This window comes from Haemaphysalis longicornis, unplaced genomic scaffold, assembly GCF_048455015.1.
Source record: "Haemaphysalis longicornis isolate Haplotype H1 unplaced genomic scaffold, Haemaphysalis longicornis Haplotype H1 scaffold_1, whole genome shotgun sequence".
NCBI lineage: Eukaryota > Metazoa > Arthropoda > Arachnida > Ixodida > Ixodidae > Haemaphysalis > Haemaphysalis longicornis.
In genome coordinates, this window is record NW_027526203.1 from 207136297 (window position 1) to 207152333 (window position 16037).

General features: G+C 51.4%; 1 pseudogene; it reads left to right on the top strand.

Moving 5' to 3' along the window:
* Window positions 1-16037, top strand: part of LOC144156828 (uncharacterized) — a 38337-nt pseudogene that overhangs the window by 20801 nt on the left and 1499 nt on the right.

Sequence of the window (16037 nt, forward strand, 5' to 3'; positions counted from 1 at the left end):
GTAATCTGTTGTTTTAGCCACCCTTTTCTTTCTACTCAACCAAAAAATTTTCGATGTGGCATTGAGTCGTCTTGAGCATGAGCCATTTCGGCAGCTTCCCGTCGCCACAAACACATCAAAAGGTGCTGACACCGTGCATACATATAAGGAGTCCTGCAAATACAGTGTTCTTGAGGCCCTCAAACACTGGTTTTTCTTGTGCATCCTTGTGTCATGTTATGTACAATTCAGCCTTTTTCAAAAAAAAAAAATAAAGTCCTAATTGAAGACTGATTCGCCTTTCGAAGAGGTGTCTTGTATGACCAGCTGAACGGATTTGTTGAGTTCAAGACACCAGAAAGGCGGTAAAAGATCCTTGTGAATTCAGGCGTACCATGAGCACCTTTAAATTGCGGATTCAAGCTTTAATGTGAACTCACAAAATTCGAGTGCGTTTGCCCCGCACGGGGCACCTTGAGTATTCATGGTGACGGTGAGCAGCGACACCGCGGACCCCGAGCTCCCAACATAAGCCGTGTCCAACCGTGGCGAGGTGTTTAAAGGTGAAGGGTAGAAGCCGTAAACGGTGGCCGTCGGAGCCTTGGTCAAGCTCCGGCCGATGGGCTCCCTGCCTGTCTACCAGGCAGGGAGCTCCGGGACCTCTTTGACTACCAGGGTAAGGTCAAAGGAGAAAGTACCCCCGTCTCCCTGCTTTTCAATGTATCATATGGCATTTTCCAAACCCCCCCCCCAGACGTGATCGGCCCCCGAAAAGGGGCCGCACCGAAGTTTCATTCCCACCTCTGTCAACAACTGTCCCTTCAACAAACATGAATAACTATTCTCGTTTTCTTGTGATCGAGTCAGCTGACCCAACGAGACCCGTCACTTCACTGTCGGTATTCCTTGTCTCCAAATTTCTGCAAAGCACATTAGGTGAAAAGTATGTAGCCAAAAAGCTCAGGACAGGAGAAATCCTTGTCGAACTCAACAATGAAAAACAATCCCGCACACTTCTTGTCCAAACTCGCATCCATGATCTCGACATCAAGATCACGCCCCACCGGAGCCTGAACAGCTCCCAGGGTGTGATTTCACAGTCGGATCTCCTTACAGAAACAGATTCCGACCTTTTTGAAGGGTTAAGGGACCAGGGCGTCACAGCTGTGCGCCGCATCACGATGCGCAGGGACGATAAGATAATCCCCACCAAACACATCATCCTGACCTTCGACCGTTCGACACTTCCGCAATATATAAATGCAGGCTACATCCGATGCTCTATTCGCCCGTACATACCGAACCCGCGCCGCTGCTTTAAGTGCCAGCGGTTCGGGCGCAGCACAACCTCTTGCCGCGGCAAAACAACCTGTGCGAAATGTGCAGCGCAGGACCACCCCACTGACAATTGCAATTCTGACAACCTCACATGTGCAAACTGCAGGGGCCCTCATGCCGCCTACTCGAGGAAGTGTGAGAAATTCCAAATGGAAAAGAAAATAATCCATCTAAAAGTGACAGAAAACATCACCTTCCCCGAGGCGCGAAAGAGGTTCGCCTCTTTTCCCCCGGGGAGGTACGCCGACGCAGCTCGCCGAGGGGCGGAGCGGCGTATGGTTTCGGCGGGGACCCAGTACCGCGAGTCGGACTTGGTCCCGCCCCCGCCCCCCCCCCCTGGGTTGCCTCTGGCAGCCCAGCCCGCCTCCACACCGCTCGCTGAGCCAGCAGCGGTTGTGGTGGCAACCTCTTCCGTCGGGACCGGTGCCGCTCCCGTCCGTGCCTCCCCATCGTCCAGTGCGTTGGAGGGTGCCATGGACACCACGGGCCCCGGACCGGCTCCCACCACCACCGCACCGCCCGTGCCACTTCTGGTGCCCCCGACACCAGCGGCGGTGGCGGGTCAAACGAAGGGCCCCCGAAGGGGGGCCAAGTCCGGGGGGCCCGGTTCGACGGGCACACCCAGGACATCGGACGACGAGATGGACGTCGTGCCGTTCTTGCCTGCAACGCAGCGCAAGGAGTGGCCTCCATCGTCCAAGCCTACAGATAGGCCGCCCAAAAAGCCCAATCAAAGAGTCACAGCCCCGAAAGACGACACATAAACATACACACTCCAGTAGCTCTCACACTAAATAATGGGAAAAGAAAATATTGTTCAATGGAACTGCAGAGGCCTTATGAATAATCTTGACGACGTGTATGAGATTCTGCATACCAATCAGCCAAGTGTAATGTGTGTTCAGGAAACACATTTGAATTCTAAACACACAAATTTCTTGAATAGTTACATGGTATACAGGAGGGACAGGGATGGCTGCACACACTCTTCTGGCGGTGTGGCCATAATCGTCCGGAAATCCTTAGCATGCCACCCATTCACTCTGAACACTGTCCTTGAGGCTGTAGCAATACGCTTGATAATATCTAAAAGGTTGATAACGGTATGCTCCATATACATTCCTCCTGATGTTTCACTTTTAAGCTCTGACTTCGAGGCGCTGGTTGACCAGCTGCCCGAACCATACATCCTGACAGTAGACCTTAATGCTCACAACACTCTTTGGGGCTCTTCTCGCACGGATGCCCGAGGTCGCCTTATAGAGAAATTCCTTACATCTTCTGGAGCATGCCTTTTCAACAGTAAACAGCCTACATACCATAACATAGGACACAACACATACTCATGTCTTGACTTGGCTATTGGCTCTGCAGTTCTCTTTCCTCTTCTCGAGTGGGGTGTGGGAACTGACCCATACGGTAGTGACCACTTCCCCACCTCACTTACATACATAGGTAAAGGCCCATGCAGTCCATCTTCCCATAATAGGTTCAATGAAGCACGAGCTAACTGGAATACATTTACAGAGACATCCAAACTACACCACACATCCATAGGACACCTACACTTAGATGAAACCGCACAACTCCTCACGGCGCACATCCTCGACGCCGCCGAAAGGTCCATTCCCCACGCCTCTGGTGCCCCGCGCAACCAGCGGAGGCCGTGGTGGAATGAGGACTGTAGGCGGGCGCGAGAGGCCCAGAACAAGGCGTGGGGTATCCTCCGTCGGTACCCCACGTCGGGAAACCTCCTCTTGTTCAAACGGGCCAAGGCGTTAGGAAAACATGTGCGCCGTGGGGCAAAACGAGAGAGTTGGCGTACATTCATAACATCAATAAACTCTTACACAGACACAAGGAAAGTATGGACACGAATACGTAAACTCAAGGGACAACAAACACACAGCCTGCCTCTGGTCAGCACTACAGGGGACACACTCGAAGACCAGGCTGACACACTCGCACAACACTTCCAACACGTGTCCAGTTCAGCACACTACACAAACACTTTCCTGAAACATAAAGCCTGTTGTGAAAAGAAGTCCCTACGCGACAGCAACAAATCACAGACTTCTTACAACTCCCTGTTTTCACTACATGAGCTGAGGGCTGCTCTAAGCACGTGTAAACCCTCAGCTCCAGGCCCACACAACATCACATACACAATGATACAACACCTGCACGCAGACACACTTCTAACACTCTTACACCTCTATAACAAGATTTGGCTTTCGGGGCACATTCCAAACTCTTGGAAGGAGGCTATAGTTGTAGCTTTCCTGAAGGAGGGAAAGGACCCGTCGTCCCCCTCAAGCTACCGTCCTATAGCCCTGACGAGCTGCCTGTGCAAGCTCTTCGAGAAGATGGTAAATCGCAGGCTCGTGTACTTCCTCGAGTACAACGGTCTTCTCGAGAGCTGCCAGGCAGGCTTTAGGGTGGGGCGATCGACGAACGATCAACTGGTAGCTCTTGACTCGTATATCAAGGATGCCTTCGCGCATAAGCAGTATTGTTTAACTGTCTTTTTCGACCTTGAAAAGGCATACGACACCGCTTGGCGTTATGGGATCCTTAGGGACCTCAAGTCATTCGGTGTATCGGGTAACATGTTAAACACTCTTGTTAGTTACTTGTCAGACAGAACGTTTCGAGTAAGAGTTGGTTGTGCACTCTCAAACGTTTACGTGCAAGAAAATGGCGTGCCACAGGGTGGCGTGTTGAGCTGCACTCTCTTCATAGTAAAAATGAACTCTCTTAGTAAGGCACTGCCACCTACAATCTCTTATTCCATGTATGTAGATGACGTGCAGATATCCTATAAATCATGCAATCTGTCAATCTGCGAACGTCAAGTCCAGCTTGGTGTAAAGAAACCTGCCGGCTGGGCAGACAAGAATGGTTTTAAATTAAATCCTGTAAAAAGCTCCTGCGTTGTGTTCTCCAGGAAGCGCGGGGTCCATATGGACCCAGACATTACTCTTAATGGCGTGTCGCTTCCTGTGAACAAGGAGCACAAGTTCTTAGGTGTTGTGTTTGACCAGAAACTCACATTCATTCCACACATCAAGGAACTTAAACATAAATGTCTGAAAACAATGAATATACTTAGGGTTCTCTCCCATCAATTATGGTTCCGACAAAGAACTCCTACTACGGCTCTATACTGCTTTGGTTGGGTCTCGTTTAGACTATGGCAGTGTGGTATATGGGTCGGCGACTAAAACAGCATTGCGAATGCTTGACCCAGTGCTACACTTGGGGCTTCGTCTCGCCTCGGGTGCTTTTCGCACTAGCCCTGTCGAGAGTTTGTATGTCGAGTGTGATAAGTGGAGCCTTGAGAACCAACGAACGTACATGGACTTGCTATATGCTTTTAAAATTTCATCACTGAATAATCATCCTTTTTATACTGTCTTTAACGATACATCAACATCTCTGCTCTTTGCAAATCGCCCATCCATTCCTCTGCCCTTTTCACTTAGAGTGAGAGAGCGAGCCTCGGATTTCAGTGCTTCGTTTTTAGATGTGTACAGGTCATCCTTTTCTAACAGTTTACCGCCTTGGCAAGTTCGCCCTGTGTCGTGCGACCTTTCTTTTATGAGACTTGACAAAAATCATGTACCACGAGCTGCAATACTGCAGCACTTTCTGTCTTTGCAGTTTAAATACACATGTGCAGAATTTTATAGTGACGCTTCTAAAACCTCCAGTATGGTGTCGTGCGCTGCTCATGGTCCTAATTTCAATGCAGCCAGAACCATGAACATGCACACATCAATTTTTTCAGCAGAAGCGTATGGAATTTTACTGATTGTACGACACATCCTTGAAAATCACATTCCCAATTCCATCATATATACAGATTCTTTGAGTGTTGTTTGCGCACTGTCATCGCATACACCCCCCAAAAACCACATAGTTAATCTTGTATTCTGCACTATCATGTCCGTGTATGCACAAAAGCATGAGCTGGTCCTCTGCTGGGTCCCAGGACACGCAGGGATCTCTGGGAATGAGTTGGCAGACGAGAGGGCCGGTGCTGCTGCACTCAGGAACACTGTGGACATTACAACGGTACCCTACACAGACCTCAAGCCACACATAAGACAACACCTGCGCAGAACATGGCAAACACACTGGAATGAACAGACAGACAACAAACTACATGTAATAAAGCCGCACTTGGGACGGTACACATCTGACTCACACAACAGACACACGGAAGTCGCCTTGGGTAGGCTGCGGATAGGGCACACCCATGCAACGCACTCGTATCTGCTGACAGGATCTTCTAGACCCCAGTGCAGCAGGTGCGGAGAGGCCCTATCCGTAGTGCACATACTAATCACATGCAAGGCACTTCGCACAACACGTCACAAACACTTCAGAGAACTCTACAGACAACATATCCCACTACATCCATCGCTGTTTCTAGGTGACGATGCCATGTTTTCCGTGAAACGTGTGTTTGAGTACTTGTCAGACGTGAAGTTTTTAAACCTCATCTCCTATCACGCATAATCATATCTGGCCCTATACACCAGCCATCACCACTGCCGTTAATTGATTTTATTGTTATTTTAGCTTCAGTAGCTACTATTTTATTTTAGATACTTCTGTTTGGCGCTCTTTGCCCCAGCTGGCCTTCCGCCAAAAAACTCTAACCATCATCATCATCATCATCGAGTGCGTTTGTCACAGATGAACTGAGCGTAAGAACTGCAAACCGAACTTTCATCTTTGGTGATCTAATGCTCGTATGCACTACAGAGTACAGAAAGGCGAGATGAGGTGGGACCAGCCCGGCAGAATATAAAAGTTGAGCATAGGAACTCTACATCGGAAGCTCGTTAACGGGACCTTGCACCAACGAGATTCAGAAAAACTGTCCTATTGCCGCGTGGAGATGAAAGCACTTATAAAGGCACTGCTTTCACAAACTCTTTGGGTCGTTTTTGGTCGAGGTAAGACGGCGCAGTAGTTATAAAAACTACGCGGAAAAGGGTAATTGAATTAGAAACTACCGTACATGAAGCTGAACGCAGGACGCGGCGGCCGCTTTTCTGATGGAGGTGAAAAGCAAAAACGCCCGTGTGTACCTTATGTTCTCCCTCGTCCTTCGTTTTTTCGCGCTGTTTTGCTTCAGTTCGCGGTAACTCTCGCGCTGCGCAGTGGACTCCCGCAAACACGGTAAACGGTAACCTAAACACGGTAACGCTATGCTAAAACTCTCCACTTTCTATTGACCTTTTTGGCGCGCGAAGGTGGTTCGTCTGTGACCGGACTGTTTTTGGGTTAACCCAAAAGTGAACGCGAGATTTGCATTCGAGGAATGCTTGTACGTACCGCTACGAATCTCAAATTTTGCAGTTGTTGCAGGATGTTGTGGTCAGTAGTAGGGACGTTGTAGCCCAACTTGGCAGTGAACGTTTCAGCTATCGTAAACAAGAGGGATGTGGCATGTGGTACCGGTTTTAAAACTGCCACAGTCGGAAGTAGCAGGCCAATGATTTCTCTCTCTCTCTCTCTCTCTCTCTCTCTCTCTCTCTGTGTGTGTGCGTGCCTGTCTGTCTGTACTATAAAAGTATTCCTCCTTTGCTTCCTGTCACAACACGTTCCATAGTTTGTGCTCTCTCGTACACACCGGCCACAGCACCGTCCTGAGTCCCGTAGAAGAGTTTTGTGGCCATTGTTACGAATCGGCCAGCGCCGCCGTACTTTCCCGCATCACTCCTCGGCTGTGCGGCGAAGCCACTGCGTGCGCCTTTCTGCCGTCAGGCGCCACCATGTCGGTGACAAGTTTAGACAAGCCGAGTCAGACGAGACGCTTCGCTTTCGGCGCATTTCGAAACTTCGGCGGCTGCCGGCGAGGCTCGTCTCAACGCTCTTCAAGGACACAGGGGCCTCGTCGATTGCAATGGAGTCTTCCTCTCTCCCCTCTCTCAGACTCAACGTGCGCCGAGGCTACCGACGACTAACGAACTCTGGAAAGAGCGTTGTGTGTGTCTGTGACGTTCGTGGCGTGTTGCTACTTGTTGGCGTTTTGACCGTTACCGCTTTTGGGTATAAATAGCAGCAGCCCAAGCGCTGTAATTCATTCCTGTTAGAGCAGCGAGTCGATGCTGTCACTCTGCTGGAGTCCTGTACTGTAACCTCGCCCGTCGGGGCATTGTTCTTTGGCTTCGGCTCACCTCTCGCTATGAAGTAAACAGTTACGTTAGCCTACGGCTTCTGGACTTCTTCACGGCTGCAACAGCGGCTGGCCGCTCGCATCATACACGCTACCACTCGTATGTCGGAGGCCACGGAGCTCGGATCGGGTACCCCCACTCGGTCGCAACAACTGGGTGGCAGCGGTCGGATGGCAAATTCGTAACACCTGGAGGCAGCGGTGCGAGACCCAACACCACGGACGTCAAGGCGGCTTCGGACTTCGCAGAACTCACGGTGGTCAATGGTGAGTGCGGGACTTTTCTTCACTGAGATTTACCAGGCTTCTGAGGATAGCTGGTAGGGCGTGTGTTTTTGTCGCGTGGGTTATTCGCGCAAAACATTTTTGGAGCAGTGGGAAAGCAGTACTCTAGACCGGCCATGAATTTGAAGGCGTTGAAAAAACCGCAGTTGTTGGAGCTTGCAAAAGAGTTGCGCTTGGATGTTATGGACGCGCTGAGAAAGCGAGAGCTGATACGGGCTATACTCGCTGTCGGGGCTGACGATGAGGACCTGTCGGAATGCATTGAGCTGATCAATGGCAGGGAGACCGAGAAACGTCAGGCCGCCGAGGCAGAGGCTGAGGCTGAGCGCCAGCGTGAGGAGTTGGAAAGGCAGAAGCAGAAACGAGAGCAGGAACGCGAGGAAAGGTGTTGGCTCAGGAGCTCGAGAGGCAGAAACGACAGCAGGAATGCGACGAAAGAGAACGACAGCACGAGGAAAAGATGCGATGGTACGACCTTGAGCTCGAGCGCCTTGAACAGGAAAGAAAGGAGCTCGAGGGAGAGAGACTCCAACGGGAGAAAAAGAAAATAGAGCACGAAATTCATCTCGAGCAGCAAGTGAAGCCCGAGTTAGAATTGCTGCTAGAAAAAGACCTCGTTTGCGAGGAAAGCACCGTACCAGCGCTGCCAGTAGCAGACGCTCGGGAGCGCGAGTCGGAGGCGACCGTTGCGGCCCAGCAGCGCGGCAAGGTTGCTCAGAGAGATTACGACGGCTCATTAGCTCAGACTGTCGGCAGAGGCGGCAGAGGGCAGTGCGTGTCCACTGTGTCGGCTATTGTTTTGGAGATCTCGGCGGAGTGTTTGGACGGTTCAAATTCGCCGGAGGCCATGGGAACGGCTACCGACTTGAACGTGAACATTTCGCGAGATAGCGACGTTTCGCAGAAATGCGTAAACGATGAGGTTACCGAAAGGCCGCACGAGTCCGCTGAAACGGAGGTTGTTCCTTCGGACGGTAGTGCAGAAACGAGCGACGTGGTGGGAAAGCCTGCAGTCGAGGCAGAAAACGGTTTGCCCGGTTCAGTTGGGAGTCATGACTAGAGACCGGATTTTAGGCAAATGCCTATTTTTTTCCTTGCGTTCCTATCGCCCCATTTCGATATATGAGCACAAATTTGAGGTCAATGATGGCTTTTATGGTGGTTTTATAGTGCCTATAAATGCCTATTTTGGGTGTTGGTGCCTAAACTCCGATAAATGCCTATAAATGCCTTTTTTCTCAAATTGGCGCCTAAATCAGCACTATGTAGCGTCAAGTTTCGCTTTCGAGTGCAATTTGATACCTTTATTCATTCTACGTGGAAATATTTACTGTTCTAAATTCTATGGGTTTGAACCTGGTCCTCTTTTTAACAATCCCCCCCCCCCCCTCCTTTTCCACCGGTGCAACTGGAGCGGCGGCATCTGCATGCTTTACGGGTGGCTTTCCCGCAGGACTTGGCGGTGGACGCACAACTCTACTCCCCAGGGGAACTATGATACCGTCAGCGGCAACGAAAGTGATGGGGAACAATTACGCCCACCTCCCCTCGCGGGAACCCTGGTGTAATGCAACGCATCTGGGTGGTTCCATTGGTGTTTCCATTGGGTTGATTCTCTAAAGGAACCGTCGCATCAAGCAATCATCGAGTACTGCGAGAGAGTGCAAACGGAGCACGGACGACCGTCGACTGAGACCGCGTTCGCTATCGGAGAGCGGAGAGGAGGAGAGTGGAGGAAAGACGCACCTGTGCCGACGCCGCCGACGCCGCCGCCGCCGCTGCCGCTGTTAGGCGAGAGCGTTCGCTATCAGAGAGAGGACATGAGAGTGGAGGAGAGACGGACGCCGCCGCCGGACAGACGCAGGAGTGACATAAGCCGCGTTTACATGAATGCGACAAAATGCGATAGCAGCGCGTCACATTTCCTAGCGCATCACGAATAATGCGATGCGCTAGCGTTTACATGTACCGCATTCCCCCTGGTGCGATGGTGGCGCCATACGGTGTCGCACATCGAAGGTAAAGCAGCGTTTTTGGCGCTTCCAAAGCTTCCGGCACGGCTGGTTCTTGTTCTTTTTTCACGGCTCGCATTTTCTGGCGTCTCACACTCGATTTAGACGTTTTTAAATGCAAAGCTGCGTTTGCAGGGCTTACTTTTCTTGCCGGCATAATTCCCAATGCGATGCTCTCGCGTTTACATGCACTTCGAAAGTCGACTTACGCGTCTCAATCAACCCCTGTCTGGCGCATTAATGCCACGCGCTTTCCTGGCGCATTAGCCCCGTTTACATGGATGCGATGCGCTAGAAAATTGATGCGATGCGATGCGATGCGCCACTTGTCGCATTCATGTAAACGCGGCTATAGCCCTGAGCAAGAGATGCGTTGCATCTAAAAACACTGTGACGTACACGCCCTTATCTTGTTTGTAACGTGGCCTCCGCGATTTGCTGCCGGCGGCGCGCAGTTGGTAGCCGATCGGCGCCGTTGGTAGCGCCGTTGGTAGCCGCCGCCGGTAGCCGATCGCGGAGGCCACGTTTGTAATTTACTAGTTGAAAGGTTCACCACCAGGGGAGAAATTGGCTCTAGGTGATTGGACCCGACCAATAGGAGGCACCCGTCCCTTCTGGTCCGGTCTTTCGACGTGCATGGTCTGGCTTTCTCCGCTGGCCTTTTCAGCCATGCCGAAACGGAAGACGCCGAAACAGAAGATTCCGGAACGGATTAGCCCAGAGGTATTACGGGGCAATTCCACGTCTATGGTCAATGTATAGAATTTGTTATGAAAGAAAAATAAAGAATTGAATTGAATTGAATTGAATTGAACTGTTACTACCATTGTGGCCTCATAGCAATGACATTTTTGGATTTCCTGTCGTGCTTACAGTTCGCTCACGTCTTCACTTGAAATTATCAGCATTTATCTAAAAATTTATTGCGCCTATTTTATTCTTTTTAGTGCCTAAAACGTTGTTTTTGCCGCCTATTTTTGGCGCCTAAAACGTGCTTTTTTAGTGCCTAAAAATCCGGCCTCTAGTCATGACGACCTCGCCACTGAGCAAGCCGACTCCGTTCTGCCACCAGCTCAGGTAGCTGACCTCGAGCAACGGCCAGCCGAGCTCGTAGAGATTCAGGTTTCTGGGGCGGCTGAACCGTTTTTTGAAACAGGGCAGCTTGAATGTTGTGTAGTCCTGACAGTGAGAAAGAACGGGAACACGCTTCAATCTTCGCGTGCTGAGGCTGTTGCTGAAAACGCGAGGGATGACGAGATAGGGTCTGTTGGACGTTACGAGGTGTCTAAAGATCTCGCCGTGCCTGTTTCACTCCCATCTGATGCTCCCGACGATAGGCCAACATCGGCTGAGCTAGTTGAGGTTCCGGTGTCGCCTGTGGCTGAGCCGAAGTTGGGAACCGACCAGCCTAGAGGAGAAAACGAAAACGCGTTCCGATGTTCGCCTGCCGATCGCGTTCATAAAAAGGCGAGCAACGAGGAGATAGCAAAAACTTCCGCGCGTACTTGTGTCGCGTGTTTTAGTGCGCGCACGCCAAGGGGTAAAGCCGTGAGCTCGCATAGCGCCAAGGGAACGCCGCCTAGAAGCAGTGCGTGCCTAACGTATATATGAACGGTGGAAAATCCCGCTAGCTCTTCCGCGCGCTCGAATGTTGTCGAGAAGAACGGCCGGTGTCCTCTCACGCGGTCGCAGCAGCGTTCAGAGAACGGTCGCACCTAAAGTGCGGTACAAATTGGGGAAAGCTCGGAGCAATGACGAGAGCTCAAATCGCGGCTCTCAGCGCGAGAAGTGGCCTGTAGACGCCTGACTTTCTCAATTTCATTGTTTTTCCTGGAGCAGGTTTCGCCCTTTACGATTGCATTTTATTGTGTGTGGGACATTTCTAATCACGCGAAATGTCAACTTTCAAGTTTGTTCGCTGGCCCAAAGTACTGCTGGGCAAAAATATACCTAGTGTTGTTAGTTATTAGCGTATTTTATCGCAACTAAAAGCCTGGTAGATCTTCAGTGTGGATTTGTCTTCGCACTTGCCGGCGATGCGGTTGTGTCTTCCTGTGTTGTTCTGTTGCTTGCCTGGCCAAGCCAGAGACGTTCTTGGGGAGCCACTACTCGTCCAGTGACCCGCCCGGTGACGCTCCAGCACGTACAGCCAAGGCCTGGAGTCGAGCGTCTGCCGAGCACTTCACTTCGAAAGCATCCCCCCGGACAACGGTTGAAGACCCTCCATCGGTATCTCGGACTCCCGGCGGAGAAGCTGTTACGAATCGGCCAGCGCCGCCGTACTTCCCCGCATCACTCTTCGGCTGTGCGGCGAAGCCACTGCGTGCGCCTTTCTGCCGTCAGGCGCCACCACGTCGGTGACAAGTTTAGACAAGCCGAGTCAGACGAGACGCTTCGCTTTCGGCGCATTTCGAAACTTCGGCGGCTGCCGGCGAGGCTCGTCTCAACGCTCTTCAAGGACACAGAGGCCCCGTTGATCGCAACGGAGTCCTCCTCTCTCCCCTCTCTCGGACTCAACTTGCGCCGAGGCTACCGACGACTAACGAACTCTGGAAAGAGCGTTGTGTGTGTCTGTGACGTTCGTGGCGTGTTGCTACTTGTTGGCGTTTTGACCATTACCGCTTTTGGGTATAAATAGAAGCAGCCCAAGCGCTGTAATTCATTCCTGTTAGAGCAGCGAATCGATGCTGTCACTCTGCTGGAGTCCTGTACTGTAACCTCGCCCGTCGGGGCATTGTTCTTTGGCTTCGGCTCACCTCTCGCCATGAAGTAAACAGTTACGTTAGCCTACGGCTTCTGGACTTCTTCACGGCTGCAACAGCGGCTGGCCGCTCGCATCATACACGCTACCCCTCGTATGTCGGAGGCCACGGAGCTCGGATCGGGTGCCCCTGCCCGGTCTCAACACCATACAGTGTATAAGAACCAACTGAGATTGTTAAAACCGCGTCCATCAGACGTTCGTGCGTCTGTGTCTATGTCATTTCGACCTGCGGGAGGACACGACCCATAAGAGCAAGTTCCACAATGTCCTCTCGTGCAAGTTCCTGGGTCGTCCGGGGAGGTTTGTGACGGACTCTTTCAAGCTCGGTGACCTGGTCCGCTTTGACGAAGAGCAGAAAGGGCGCAAAAAGGTGAAGGCCAGGTGGAGGGTCCTGGCCTTTCACCAAGTCAAGGGCGTTCCATGATGGGCCTCACCCAAGCCCTGCAAGTGTGTACAACCTCCACAACACTCTAGTTCGATATAACAACAGGTATTTCGATATACCGACTGCACAATTCATACAAACAGGTTTCAAAGCGGCGTTGATACCGTATTAGCAACGTCGTTAGGATAGTACCTTTTCTCAATTACCAAGAAACAACCCACTAGTATTTTACCATGAGACAGACCTTGCCCGATCCTCACAGGTTTTTAACGGAAACCCGAGCAAACGCAGACAAAATCAAGCAGGCACTTTTTCCCACCGAGTGCGTAAGCAATTACTCTTCCCACATGTATTCAGTGTTATGCAAATTCTGTCAGGAACCTGGAACCCTAAAACACCTAGACCTTCCAGCCCATTTGTTAGAGAGACCGCTGTCCGACTGTCGACCCGAGTACAAATTCTTGCTTGCGACCTGCAGCTAGGGCCGTAGTAGCCCAGGCAGCGCATGGTCACTTGCGCTGCTGAATCACTGCCAAATTAATGCTCAATAAAGATTTTCTCCCTCCCTCTCTTCATCCTCATTCCTTCTCATCCGCTCCCCCCTCTCTCTCCCCGTCACTACCTCGTACTTGAATCGAGCACACGTAACTTGCAGAGAGCGGGACTGCGCCGAGGACTTGCCGCGTGTCCTGGCGGGCCACGACGGAGTCATCGACCGGCTCAGGTCCGACTACGGCTTCATCCGCCTCGGCCCCCACCCGACACCTGCGGCCTACTTCCGGCTGGCCGTCGTGGAACGCTCCATGCAGAAGACCGTCGAAGACCTCACTGACATCTTCACCATTGGCGACATGGTCCGTTTCGACGCTAAGCTGAAGCTCAAGGAGAGCACATCAGCCAGGTGGTTGGTGACCTTCATCCGCCCCTCGTCCGGAGGTCTTCCCGCGGTCTTCGAACGAATCATCCAGAAGGGAAGAGACAAGGATTGCCCATTGCATTGCCGCAAAATACGATGACGACACCAAAGGAGCGCCACTTCTCTCAGAACAACTCAAGCGGTACCACAAGAGTCGTCCCTAGAGCTACGTGCGCTGTGCGGCCAGGGCTGTAGCCCAAGACTCGGATGAAGCCGCTAGTAGGCGACCACGTAAAACAGCCGCCCCCCTTCCTAGGATGACGTCGCTCGTGGTTCGTCCCTCGGTCCTCATCTACAGGGGTGCCAGGGCAGTCGTGAGGGGCGTCGTGGAGGTCGCCAAGGTCGAGTGCGAAGAGAGGGAGACCGGTGGTGTGAGGCGTGTGACGCTGACGGGCGTGCCCTTGAACAGGGACGAGGTTCGCACCCCGGCTGACGAGGTTGCCAAGGCCGTCGGCGAGGGGGATGCTCTGAGTCTCGACCACGGGGCGGCCTCTCTAGCATCCACCGTGGTCCCGCGCAATTCGCGCCAACAGCGCCAAATCCTCCCCTAGTTGTACGTGGCGTCTGAAAAACGTTGCATTTATCGTCATGGCAACGAGTGGCGAGGGGGAAAGGAGGTTGGTGACGTCGCGGACGCTGATGACGTCATTTTTCCGCGGCAGCCGGTCCGGGCCGCCGCGCGCCGGCCGCAGCAACCGACGCTCGCCCAACTTCCGCGCCTGCCGCCGGTCGCTGCTCATGGGCCGCTCGGCAATGGCACCAGGCGCGAAAGTTGGACGAGCGGCGGCGATGCCTCGGAATGGCCGCCGCCCGTCGTTTGGTATGTGTGTGCAGTAACGTGTTTAACAATTGAACGAAGAAAACATGTTGGTAATAGTATGTTTTCTGGTGTCGAATTGTTGTCTTTGTGGTGATAATAATTGGAGCGTTACACAAACATTCTTTTCGCTTTTCTTTTATTCAAAATTCATATGAAGACATCTTTGATTCGAAGTCACGAAAACACATGCACTACACAAAATATAATGCACATACATTTTATGTACACTCTGTTGGACTCTAAGCAAAAATATGACATGCAAATTTAGGCATGCAACATTGCAGAATAGGAAAAAAAAACGTTCAAGATGCACATTTAGGTACACAATAATTGATTACGCAAGAATAACTTCGAAAGTTCTAATTAGTATACATATTTTTTTTCGCGCACACCTCGGCGGGAGAAGGAAAGAACTTGAAAGTTCCACTCAATTTATACTTATTTCTTGGGCTCACCTCGAGACGGGAATGTTCTTTACACATTCAAAAAATTCGTTTCAGTTCAGAGACACAGTAAACGGGAACCTAAAATTTAAAAGAAAGCACGCACAGGTATGATTCAACGCCTGCCTTTTGGGCCAGTTAACGCAAACTCTGAAAGGAAGCGTTGACCCAACCATACACTTCCGAGAAATCTTGTTCACATAAACAAAATGCAGCGAGAAAAAACTTTTGCAACACAATAACCGCACTATTGACCACTCATTGCTAGATTATATCTGCGTACAAAAATAATGCACAACCACGTCGTATAATACAGAACACAATCGCAACACAAATCGAGCGCACCCGTCTTTTCTTTTAATGGCGCGTGAACAGTCTGATTATGAGGGGGGGGGGGGGGGGACGTGCAGAAAAAAAGTTTTCCTGTATTGTAAGCCGCATGTACCGAGCTCAATACTTGCAGATATCGTCTAGGTTGTCACACGCTACTCCCTAGCTCGTACCTGGGCAGCGCTTCTTATCTCATCCTGTCCGATATCGATTCTATCTTTAGAACTATGGAACAGCAAAGGCACTCGCGATAAGATGACATGGCGCGGGCGCGCAGGTTAGATTGAACAGCAAAGCCGGCAATGCTACCCTTTTTTTTTTATGAGCGAAACGCTTGCAATGGCAGCTGCAGACAAAGCATGTATTTCGGCTTGGCCTTCCACTGCTCCCTGCGCAAATTGACTGGCATTGAACACCGCGGTTTTACGTCAGATTTTTCGGAGCACTGAAGCAACGTTTGGCAGCAGTTTTGCTGCAAATATCCGTTTTGGAGCACGATGGCACCGGAAAATTTGGTTAGGGCACGCTATCCCGCGCCAACAATCGCCGTGGTAATAGGTACGCAGTCAATG